The 12,122-nt window shown below is 46.8% G+C and overlaps 1 protein-coding gene across 4 annotated transcripts in view; it reads right to left on the bottom strand.

Moving 5' to 3' along the window:
• ADAMTSL2 (ADAMTS like 2) overlaps window positions 1-8,277 on the bottom strand; it is a 57,603-nt gene extending 49,326 nt beyond the window's left edge. For 2 of the 4 annotated variants that reach the window (XM_032767652.2, XM_032767650.2), the window contains exon 1: window positions 6,749-8,277. The gene's annotated coding sequence lies outside the window, so the exon portion shown is untranslated. Of the gene's footprint in view, window positions 1-65; window positions 298-6,748 lie in introns of those variants that run through there. The other 2 variants (XM_075060708.1, XM_032767649.1) reach the window with 2 other exon arrangements.
• Between the last annotated feature and the right edge of the window lie 3,845 nt (window positions 8,278-12,122).

Raw genomic sequence — 12,122 nt, 5'->3', positions numbered from 1 at the left:
CTCTAAATCAATATATTTAAAAACTTGTGTATCATTGCCATGAAAGTACAATAAATAAGCCATACCTTGAAAACCTGGGAAGTGCCAGCAAGGTGCAAGGGGTTTGTTTTAAGGCTGAAGATGCTCCAGACACCAGGTGCAAAGGCTTGTGTGTGGGGGGAAGAGTGAGTAGCAGCAGCAGCAAAAGGAGGAGCAGGAGCTGCAGACACACAAACTCTCTCTCTCTCTCCCTCCCTCTCTCTCTCTCTCTCTCTCTCTCCTCAAACTTCAAAGGGCAGCCAAAGAGCCTGGGTTTCCAGCGAGGAGGAGCTGCCTAGTGGCTTTCCCAAGTCAGCTTTAGTCGGTTTTATAGCTGTCAGACAGACTGTGAGGAATTCACACTTCTCACCCTGAGATGTCTCTCCCCTCCCCAAGCCCAGGGTTTAACCCGCTCAGCTCCCCTGATGCAGGCCAGCAGCAGCCAGCTGGTTTCCTGCAGAGAGGCTGGTGGAGGAGTGGAGCAGGGAGCTGTACGCATGCGTTTCTCCTCACCAAGCGAGAGACAGACACACACACACACAGAGCCAGCAGAGCCAAGCGTTCACCCCTGGAGTCTAGCGGGGAAGAAGGCAGGCCAGGCCAGGCCAGGCCAAGCGAGACAGCCGCACAGGCTTGCCGGTGGGGCCGACAGAAAGGACTACACTATTCTACAATAACAGCCCCACCACCTCCAGGAGAGGGCCGGGCGAGCAACGCTGTCCGAGAGCACAGCCACATTCTTCTCTCGAGGCAAGACACACAGCCAGGCGCGCAGATTTATAGCACAGCCGGAGGGAAGCAAAGGGCATATGAGGCCGTCGGAATGTGAATCCTTCCCCGAGCCATCAGTCATCACTCGGGACACGAACAAGGCTCTGCCGTCCCGGAACGGGCACCATGCTGGGTTGCTCTAACTCAGCTTTGTCATGAGGATAGGCCGTTGGCCTGTTGCTCAGCCCCCAGCCCAGCAAGCCAGTGGACTGCTCTTTGCCAGCTTACAGCCCCTTGAGCAGTCCAGCTTGGGTGGCCCCACTAGGAGTTCAGTCTCTCGCCGGCACTGCTTTCAGGGTCACTGGAACACGCAAGCCTTCCTACCGCCCAGTCAAAAAGGGACTCTGGTGGCTCCGGTCAGCACCACTCACCGGGCCATTAACAGTCCGGTTAGCGGCGCAGTGAGGGCTGGGGCTAAGGAAGGCTCCCTGCCTACCCTAGCTCTGCGCCAATCCCAGAAGTGGCAGCCAGGTCCTAGCAGCCCCTAGGCACATGGGCAGCCAGGGAGGCTCCACACGCTGCTCCCGCCCCTAGTGCTTGCTCTGCAGCTCCTATTGGCTGGGAACTGCAATCAATGGGGGCTGCGATGACGACACCTGCAGATGCAAGGGCAGCACGCAGAGTTTCCCTGGCCGCCCATGCATCTAGGGGATGCAGGGGCCTGGTGGGTTCCTGGGAGCCGCAGAAAGTGCTGCCAGGACCCCGCACCCGAAACCCCCTCCTGCACCTCAACCCCCAGCCCTGAGCCCCTTCCTGCACCCCAAACCCTCATCCCCAGCGCCATGCCAGAGCCCACACCCCCAGCAAGAGCCCTCTATTCCAGAATAAAATCACTTTCATTCCAGAATATTTCCTCTGCCTTCTAAGTGGAGTGATTATTCCAGAATAAAGTCAGTTTCATTTTGAAATACAGTGTGCACGTAATTCCAGAATAGCTATGGCAGAAAAGTTGTTCAACTATGCTATGCCAGTCAATTTCCCCATAAAGACAAAATGTACAGTGACTTTATACCAGTATAATTGCCTCCACACTAGGGGTTGTACAGGTATAAGTATATTGGTAAAAAAATCACCCTCCTAGCTGAAATCCTACAAAATTTGTGTGTAGACCAAACCTTGATAATTATTTTTATTAGGGGAAGAAACTTTCATTCACAGACATGAAGGACCAGATCCTTAAAGGGAGCTAAACAGATCTAGGTAGGCTGAGGATCTCAGACTTTTCTCTATCACGCTGGGGCTGTTTGTGACTGTTGTGTATTGGTGGAAAATAGAGATGGTCCATTAGCTTTCTCTGTGTGTGCAAGAAAAACCCAAACATATAATCCATTTAATATGAATTAATAACGGGTTTAATTATATACCATGGCCAGATTCTCAGTTGTTATAAATCTGCAATCTGATTGGGGCTTGAACAAAAGCAGCAGATGCTATTTACCACTAGAGAGAGTATAGTAAATACAATGCTCAAACTGAGGACAAAGATGCATCTGTACGAAATAGTGAGACAGATTTTCTGATGCATACATGTTTGGAGGGTGTGTGTTTGCTGTTGTTTTACTTTGAAAGTACATATAGGGCTTCTGCAAAGTGTCGGGTTGATAACGCTAGAGACTGGAATCCTCCCTGTATCCACGGGACAAGCACAGCACAGACAGTGGCAGTCCAAGCTCCCTTGGCCTGCCACCAATGAACTTCAAGTCACTTCTACGAAAGTCCATGGAAATCTTAGCATCTCAGTAGGGGCAAACAAATTGAGTGGCAGTTTCTTATGATGGGCACTCCAGAGTGGTGTCAGAACTAGAACTTTCATCCAAGTACCCCAGGCACCAGGGAAGAAGTTCCACCTGGTGAACCTGGATCCAGATTCTAATCCTGACAGTGGCCTGCACCTGCATAATGAACCAACTCCAAACACCTTCAGCTTTGGATGGATGTACCCCGTTGTTCAGTATGAGTTAGGCTCCCCCTCTCCACATGGTCCACACAGATATAAGCCAACTACCAGTCCCAGCCAGTCTTTAGGTGAAGCTGTAGCAACTCATACTCTTAGCTCTGAAGGTCTAGGAATCAGTCCCCTGTGGTGTCCCAAGGTGATGGGTTCTTTCCATGTTTGAAATCCAAATCAAGATTATGCAACTTGATCCTATCACATGGAGAAAAATTCACAGCCTGAGGAGACCCTCATAAAAGAATAAGTGGGTATGTAGCCTCCCGACCTACGGCAATGTGTAGCTTTCAGCTCATGGCCTGACACTTACTGAGTTTTTAAAGTGACTATTAGTAAGTCTCCTTAAACAAGCCATCTCTGAGAGTCTGCTGGTTACCTTCCCATATTGTAAACAAGCCACATAGCTGTCAACATGATGTCATGTCTCCGCAGCAATATGAGCCCGTCACATCAATATTAATAACAGCATTTATGCTGACTACAGCTCTGAGGGAAAATTCTGAAATTGTACATTATACAGCCTGTCAGCATTTCCATTCCAAAACGGTGCTATGCATAATTAGAATGCAAACAAAGGCAAAGGCAGACACTAAGAAATCATCTCCTATCCTGCCCAGTGACAGCAAAAGACAACCGTGTGCATTGCCAGCAGAGCCAATGGGTTTAAAAATGCCTTAACTGAAGTTAACCCCACTAAGAACTTGCATTGAGCATCCTCTACTTTCAACGTGAGTTGAGGGCACTCAGCAATGGGCGGGGGTGCTCAGCACTTTGGTTATTTAGAGTATGTCTACACAGCAACTAGACACTCGCTGGCGTCTGGGTTCCAGGACCCTGCAAGGTGGGAGGGTCCCAGAGCTTGGGCTCCAGCCTGAGCCCGGAAGTCTACATAGCAATGAAACAGCCCGGCAGCCCAAGGCCCGCACGCCTGAGTCAGTTGGCACAGGCCAGCCACGGGTGTCTAACTGCTGTGTAGACAGACCCTTAGGGACTGGTTCCAGCTCTGTAACACACAGTCACACTACCCAAGGAATAAGATGCTCTGTATATGTAAAGGGGCTGAATCGAGCCCTTAGCATCCCATCTCCCTGTGACTTTGAAGCACACAGAGCAGCTATCAGCTCTGATCAAGACACAGAATTGGAGCATACCCAGTGAACTCTGGAGAGCTGCTCGCTAGAACCAAATGCTGTGTCTCAGGTCAGTCCCTATATTCAAGCTGCACTCAAGATCCAAGCACCCCTGAGCTTGGAGGAAGGTCAATTCGGATTTGAAGTCCATGACTCAGGACCATCCCTAACACACATCTGACTTAGGCATTGGTTTTGGTTTGCAGGATGTGATAAGTGGCCCATGACAAAATGCTGGCTTTAGCCTAGCAGTAGGCACATAGTATTGCAGAAAAGCAGGGTTATGCAATGGATTCTGCCAGCTCAGAACCACATGGCAGCTTCCTGCTCAGCTGGGCATTTGAAGATTAAAGGTTTTTTTTTCTTTAAAAAAAAAAAAAGGCACATCTACAGGGGTGACCAAGATGCTCAGTCTGTACAGGTGTTCATAATGACCCATCCACTTCCCAGGAAGCTTTGACCCGTCGTGCAGCTCCTGTTTCTGGTACAGAGAACACACTGCCCAGGGACTTAAGATGGGATGAGATGAAACCAGCATAACAAAGGGCTCTGGAAACAAACTCTACCTTTCTCATTGTCTGTGGTTGTGTCCTTTGTCAATAACCAGAATTTGAGCCATGATGTACTTAATACTCCAAAGGAGAGAGATGTGATGGAAGATCAGTGTGCTCCCTAAAAACATTCTTTGTTGAGCTGGTCTACACACTTATGCATCAATCAAGACAGAGTGAGGTTTTGGGACAGGGACTGTCTTGTTGTTCTATATCTGTACAGCACCAAGCACATTAGGGTCCTGGTCTATGACTCAGACTCCTTGCTACTACTTCAGTACAAATAATAAATAGTAATGTTTCGACTAAACCCTAAGTGTCAAAACACTTGATACTCTTTCCAGTTCTGCCACTGTCCCAATCATTATGTGCCTCGGTTTATTTGTGTGTAAAGTGGGGACAATAGTAACCTACCTCACATTCATATGATACTTTTAGTCATTAATGTTTGCAATGTGCTTAGTCAAATCAAATAAGCCAGTGCAACTAAGTTGCTATCATCATAAGCCTTATATTAAAAGCATCTCTGAACACATCAAAAGCCACAAGTTGGCCACCTTGATCTCTGGTGTATACTGTAGGCATGTCCACATATTTCCATTGGCTTTAAAGGCCACTTTTCTATGGCAGATTTTTCTGGTTCATTTTACTTGCTCCCAAATATTACATACTCCTACACAAAATTGAGAGGAACTCCCTTGTGAACCATAGTTTGCTCGGGGTTGTCTTATTGCTGTGAAAATGAAAAAGTTCCTGGCCTTTTCTTCTAATGAAACAGGGCCAGGGTGGCACACTGGTAACGTAAATGCAGCATCCACAAGTGCCAGATGCCAGGTGGTGTCTAACTAGCCCAGAGTCTGACATGGGGGCTCACCAGCAGGCAAGCAGGGGCTAATAGGAGATTAGCAGAGAACACCAGAAACCCTCAATCTATATAATGAGATACCACCTGCCATCGGTATGAAAGGCTTACGGGCTCAGATGGACATGACAATGGGGATGGGATATCTCATCTTTGCTGGGGCGGGTAGAGGCTAAAGCTAGGCCCTTGGGTCCCAGTGTAGGATCCTTCATTATTTTTTACCTTCAGCATCTTCGTCAGCAAAGAGGCTAAGGGGCTATTACAAGGTTCGCACTTTCTTTTGGGGGACACTGTTTCAGACCTGCCCTGGATTGTCCCAGGGAGCCCTGGGCAAAGCTGACTTGTCTATATCTCAGTATAGGAACCTGCTCTTACCTGTCACTAGTGAGGCAAAGAGGAGGAGAGAGAGATGCATTTTCAGGAGACTGGAGGGTCTTTCTTCTGAAGGATCCAGGCCACCCCTACAAGGCCAGCCTCCGCCCGCCTATCTCCCTTTCTCAAAGGCTAGTGTCAGCTCTCTCTTTGCTCTCTGTGCTAAGAGAACCTCAGAATCTAGCAGCTAAGATGGACACTCGAAGGAGCTGCAATGTCCAGAAGGGTACAAACAACAGAAACCTAGTGACAAAAAAAGATCTCCTTGGATAACATGAATAAGGCACTCGCAGGTCAGCCTCGACCCTCATTTGTACAGGACCAATGGGACACTGTCAAGGTAATTATAGGCTTAAAATCAAACCACAGGACCTTAAGAAAAGGTCTGGTATAGGTAGCTCTCCAATATGTTTATCAGCATGGCCAATGCACCCTTCCACTATAAATGTAACTAAAAGTAAGATGTTGCCTTTGGTCACTGTGCTGGCCTGAGTCACCTACCTTCAAGTGGCCTAGAGCAGAGCGGGGAAAGAGCGTCTGAGTGCATGAGAGAAGATAGAAGTGTGTGTGAGCGCACGTTAGGGAGCGAGCGCATGCGCCCAAGTGCTTATAAACCTACTCTGAGGAGACCAAAAACAGACTTTCATCTGAAAAACTCTGCAAATTCGTCAAGAGGAAGACCAACCTCATTGGTATACGTGCTTTAGAAATACACCTTTTCATAAAGATTCAGTGTCCAGTGGGGAGGCAGCCAGCCTCCCTCAGCCCAGACATCCTTCCATCTTCGCAGACTCAGGCTCCTGAACAATGGCCACGCATGGTCAAAGTAGCCCCATGTTAGATCATTACCTCTGGCTATGCATAACTAGCGAGAGCACAGGAACAAGCATGATGTATCAGCCACAGCGTTGGGCATGTGGACAGCTGGCAAGTGTTACTCTTGGCTTGAGTGAGTTTACCTATCTCAGGAGAGGCAGCATCCCATAACCCAGACCCAGGCAGGAAGAGTGTCTATCAGCCACACCGTCATGGGCGACAGTATCCCTCCCTCCACCATGCAAAGCAAAGGGAATGATAGCAAAAGCCTACCCACCTGAAAGCCTGCAGCTCCTCAGCTCTGGCACCAACTCATTCTGTGGCTTTTGGGTGCCTCCATTTCCCTGTCTGTAAAATGAGGTTCATGATCCTTCCCTCACCACAGGGGTGTCTGAAAGAGTTGATGAGTTAATGCATGAGAGGTGTTTTGAGGATGGAATGGGCTACCTAGATGCTAAGCCTTTATAACAGGCTTGTCAGAGGGACTTGACTCTCGTGTGACTGTTCAGGGGGCTTTCAACTGCCACCTTTGCTCCTCCCCTATTCTGGGCCTGTGGTGTTACCCCGGGCAGCCTCAGGGTCTCTCACAATGATCTGCTCTGGCAGCAGGGAATAGACAGGATGCAATGGTGCCATGACAGGGGTTTCAAAAGGAGGACAGGGGAGGGGTGGCACAACAGTGCCAAAGGGGTCATAACACAATAGACATTTGTGCTTCTGATCTTTTGTTCTCTGGAGGAGCTGGATCCCTAACCTGTGTGTGAGGTTCCCGTGCCCCTGCAGCTGACAGAGAAGCAGTGCCAATGGGCCCTGGATGGTGAGTTCAATCTAAAATGATGGTGGCTTCAGCTTCGTGAGGAAGTGGTTTGTACATGTAGAGTGACCAGATGTCCCGATTTTATAGGGACAGTCCCGATTTTTGGGTCTTTTTCTTATATAGGCTCCTATTACCCCCCACCCCGTCCCGATTTTTCACATTTGCTGTCTGGTCACCCTATGTACATGTAGGGCTCTGACAGGAACATGTAGGCACGCTAATGAACAGTTTAGCTCTGGGGATTGTGGGGTAGATTTGGGGCTCCTGAAAACGAGTGATTAAAAGCATGGGTAGGTAATCCTAATCTATTAATACCCTTTGCAACCCACTCCCGATCACAGCTCTGCCTATGCATCTTGCCTTCCAATTACCCCCAGCAACCCAGCTCTGCCCTTTCACCTCACTCCTGTCTCCTGCCCTATCCTATTCCTGGATCCTCGCATAACTGTGATGCTGCGCCTCTGCTTTCCCAGCACCAGTCTGTCCTGGGCAGCGGCTGTCAAGCGTATTGAACAATGGCCAAAGGATATGGAAATCTGGGGGATGACGTGGAACCATTATTGAGGTGGGGAGTACTGTTTGCACAGAGTATTTTTGTTTAATGATGTTTGCGCGGGGGGGGGGGAGGGAGGGGGTAGGCCGTTCCAAGGACCCTGTGTCTGAATGACAGAAAACTTTTGTGACTCAAAAAAACCCTCTCCTCTGGACAAATTGCCATGGTTACAAAGGACACTGAATGGGGTGGGGGAAAGTGAACCGTGGAAACGGTCTGTGCCTAAGAAGGGGAAACAAAGTGGACTGCATAATAGGCTTATTGAATTGGGAAGAGGGGGGATTTAAAGGGCAGATATTCAGCTAAAGCTACCTAGAGTGAAGCCAGACCTTCCAGGGCATGTAGGTTTTTAAGTGGCAATTTATTCCACTAATAAAAAAAAGAAGGACACAGGTGCATTGGCAGAGCTATGTAAGAGAAACTGGCAAGAGCAGAAGTCAAGGTTCATTAGCTCACAGTTGTGCCTGCAAAAAGGATCTCTGAATGCATTGTAAGCACACCTGTCAGCTTGTGTATTTCTGGTGATCCTTATGCTGGAGCATGCATGTAAATTATATTTTTATTAAGTATCACAAACACCTTGGGTGCTTGCAATGGCTCTGAGCCCCAAAGAGCGATGTATGTAATGCGAGATTTTTTTAATCAGATACTGTTATGTTCCCCTCTCCAGGGAGGCAGGAAAATATTATTTTCTAATATAAGTTAAAGCCAAAGAGAAAATTACTACTTAGCTGATTGGCTGAGTGGAAATACTTCTGATTGACGATGCAAGCCCAATAAACCTCAATGCTTTGTTTATGAAGATGTGATGCACATAACAACAGAAGCAGAATGAGAGTGAGCTCCATTCCCTAAGGAACAACTGAAGATTCAATTTCACTGGAACACCAAAGCTTCAAAATTCCAAGAAAACAGATGTGACAGCTGGAGTTGAGAAGAAATGGAAAAGCCAGACAACTGTCTTGCAAAGACAGAGGACAGTCTAGAGAAATTCCAAACGTATCTACCCATATTGCAAAATAACATTGATCTTCTGCCTGATTGACAGGTGGGGGGGACACAGAAGAAAGATGTACTGGAAACAAAGACACTGCAAAATAAACCCAAAATGTGGTTGAGTCCATGCAGCACACCAGGATTGCATCTCAACACAAAGCATTCAGCTGCTACATGGTTCTCTGTAGCAGACCAAAATGAATCACCCACAGTAATTCCTGTTGCCTAGAGCCCCACCTACTGGTGGAAGGGTAGCTGTTCAGGTTCTGCTCTGAGGACCCGCACCAACCAGCCTTAAGTTAGTTATTTATGCTTGGCAGAATACATTGAGCAACAACAAGGCTTAATAAAACCTTAGCAATGGTGTGTGCTAGATTCTGCTATGCAGGGCAAGTTACTAAGGGCCTCGCCAAAAGCACCATACTCCCATGCAATTACATGTGGAGTCCCATGGAATCCAAAGGGGTGGGTTCTCAGCCAGTTTGAGCAACTGGCCCCATGGATGGTTACATTGTAGTTCTTAATAGATGCGCCTGAGCCCAGACTCCAGAACTCAAATGCCCAGAAATGTTGGGGAGAGCTTGGAATGTGAACAACTGGGTTCAAATCTGGGCTGAACCAAAATTCAGATCCCAGCATCCCCTATTGTAGAGGTGTTCAAAATCTAGATGCAAAAAGAACAGGAGTACTTGTGGCACCTTAGAGACTAACAAATTGATTTGAGCATAAGCTTTCGTGGGCTACAGCCCACTTCTTCGGATGCACAGACTAACACAGGTGCTACTCTAAAATCTAGATGAACGCTCTACAACAAAGGCCCCTCTGTGGTTCTCTCATTATCATCATCATATTAAATTATTTGCAGCATGGTAGGGCCTAGAGGCTCCAACCAAAATCAGAATGCTATTCTATATACATAGTCCCTGCCACAATGAGCTTACAATCTAAGCCTCCAGGGGTTCAGAAGTAGAGCCAGAGCAGTGTGAATTCATTATATATTATATATATATACACCTCTACCTCAATATAACACGACCCGATATAACATAACTTCGGATATAACGCAGTAAAGCAGTGCTCCGGGGGGGCAGGTCTGTGCACTCCGGTGGATCAAAGCAAGTTCAATATAATACGGTTTCATCTATAACGCAGTAAGATTTTTTGGCTCCTGAGGACAGCATTATATCAAGGTAAAGGGGTACATAATTTTTACAGAAAAATGACTGACCAAGTATTATTATTTTATCAACGACAATTGTTTGATAACATAGTAAAAGCGTCTTGATAGGTTAATAACATAGACTGGTTAATAATTAAATCAGACCATGTTTTAATATCATGTGCTGCAAAGAGCCACAGGAGGCACATTAAAGAACCAATTACTGCTCTTAAGCCTCTGAGTATCACTGATCTAAATAAATATTTTGGTCCTAAGCTGAGTTTGAGGCCTTTCCTGCACAGGAATTATCCTCTATTCCAGTGGTTTTCAACCTTTTTTCATTTGTGGATCCCCTAAAAAATTTCAGATGGAGGTGCGGACCCCTGTGGAAATCTTAGACATAGTCTGCAGGGGTCCACAGACCACAGGTGGAAAACCACTGCCCTATTTTATTCTCATGCCTACCCCATGTTATCTAAGGTCTATCACTCCATCTTGCTTTCATCACCTTAGTATCTGAGTTTAAGAGGTGCAAATGCTCACAGAAAATGAATCTAAAATTTGCTTTCCATGAGTATCAAATGTATGAGCTGAAAACTTGCTTATCCATTGAGATTTCCTACTTGTTTAAGAAAGAGAAAAAATGTAGCCTCTGTCATGTGGAACAAAGGCCTGTGTGTCCAACACATTGTCTGATATTGGCTGTAGTTTGAACAAAGGTCTTTTAAGCAGCAGTCCCAGGGCTACAACTACTGATGTTACCCAGCCACCTGCCCTTCCCAGCCCTGCTGTTTTCTTTGGTGTTCTTTTTTTTTTTTTTTTTGTTAATCACTGGAACACATGTGCAACCTGATGTGTTTTTTTCCCCATTGGTGCCTAAAGCACTGGCTTCAAACCAAAACCAGGCCCGGGGTTTGCAGCTGTGAAAAAAAAAATTCAACAACCTGTGGAATGTTTTCTTGCTTCTGAGAACTACAGTACTTTTTATTGCTCAGTAGAACACTTTCCATGGCTGGCACCTACAGCATCCATCAGCCAACTGGGTTTCCTTTCCAATAGGTTCCAAGTAGAGCTTGGGAAAAGACTACTGTGGGGAGAAAAATAATTCTACAAATATTCAGTCATATTTTTAAACAAATTCACTTTGGTCAGGTGCACAATTTGCTTCCCACTAACATTCGTGTGATGGCACTAGTACAAATGCTCATGGAGAACACAATTGTAGCTGGCACGCCCAAATACTCGTGGCAAAAACTCATCCAGATCCTTGTGGTGAAATTCATTTTCTGGGAGTGTTCACACCATTCCACCCCAGGAACTATGGTAATGAAAACAGGATGGAGAGATTAGATAGAGGATTATCAGGATTATGCTCATCCATCTCAGGGAACAGAAATACCACATGGCTTGTGCGACCCTACAGCTTTGCCTTGTTGGTTCGGAGGAGAACACTGGAGAAGATTTAGTAAGTTTTAAAATGTTTGTGGTGAGTTTATTACTTATAAAAGCAGGGGATTCACATGCATTGTGTGGGCAGACTTTGAACAAGCTTCCTGAAAACAGTTCTGCCAAAGCATTCCCTGGGCCCCCAATGCACTTCAAACCTGACCACAACACCCCTTGCCATGCCAGTCTGTGGCCCCACACAGCCCTGCAAATGCACATCAGTCCCAGATTGCATTGCCTACTGCTCTGCCACCCCAACACCTTTCCAGAACAGAAATGGCCAGTCAGGATAAGCTGGGTGCTAGTTACTGTGATGCAAACAAAGAGGGGACTGGGATGAAACCCAGCAAACTCATTCCACTTGTAACCTAGGAAAGGATTTGGACATAGACCTCCAAAGCGGCCAGGCGAATGCATTAATCCACCAAACTGACCAGCTCCCCACTTCCACCATGGCTAAATTGTTTTAGAGAGAAGACTCTCATTCCAAGCATCCCTTTCAGCGAGATCTCTTCTAGGGAGATAACGAGCCTGTCCTATCAGTACAAGAAACAGACGGTAGCTCATAGCATGACCCACAATCTTCTACTTGAGCCCACAACCACAGGACTATTGCTCAAGCCTTACATTCCTATTCCCTGCTTCACAAGAACAGCTGGACTGAAAAGATGCTGACAATC

The sequence above is a fragment of the Chelonoidis abingdonii genome, chromosome 24, assembly GCF_003597395.2.
Source record: "Chelonoidis abingdonii isolate Lonesome George chromosome 24, CheloAbing_2.0, whole genome shotgun sequence".
Lineage (NCBI taxonomy): Eukaryota > Metazoa > Chordata > Testudines > Testudinidae > Chelonoidis > Chelonoidis abingdonii.
Note: the sequence above shows the minus strand (reverse complement) of the source record. Positions and strands in the feature narration are given on the sequence as shown.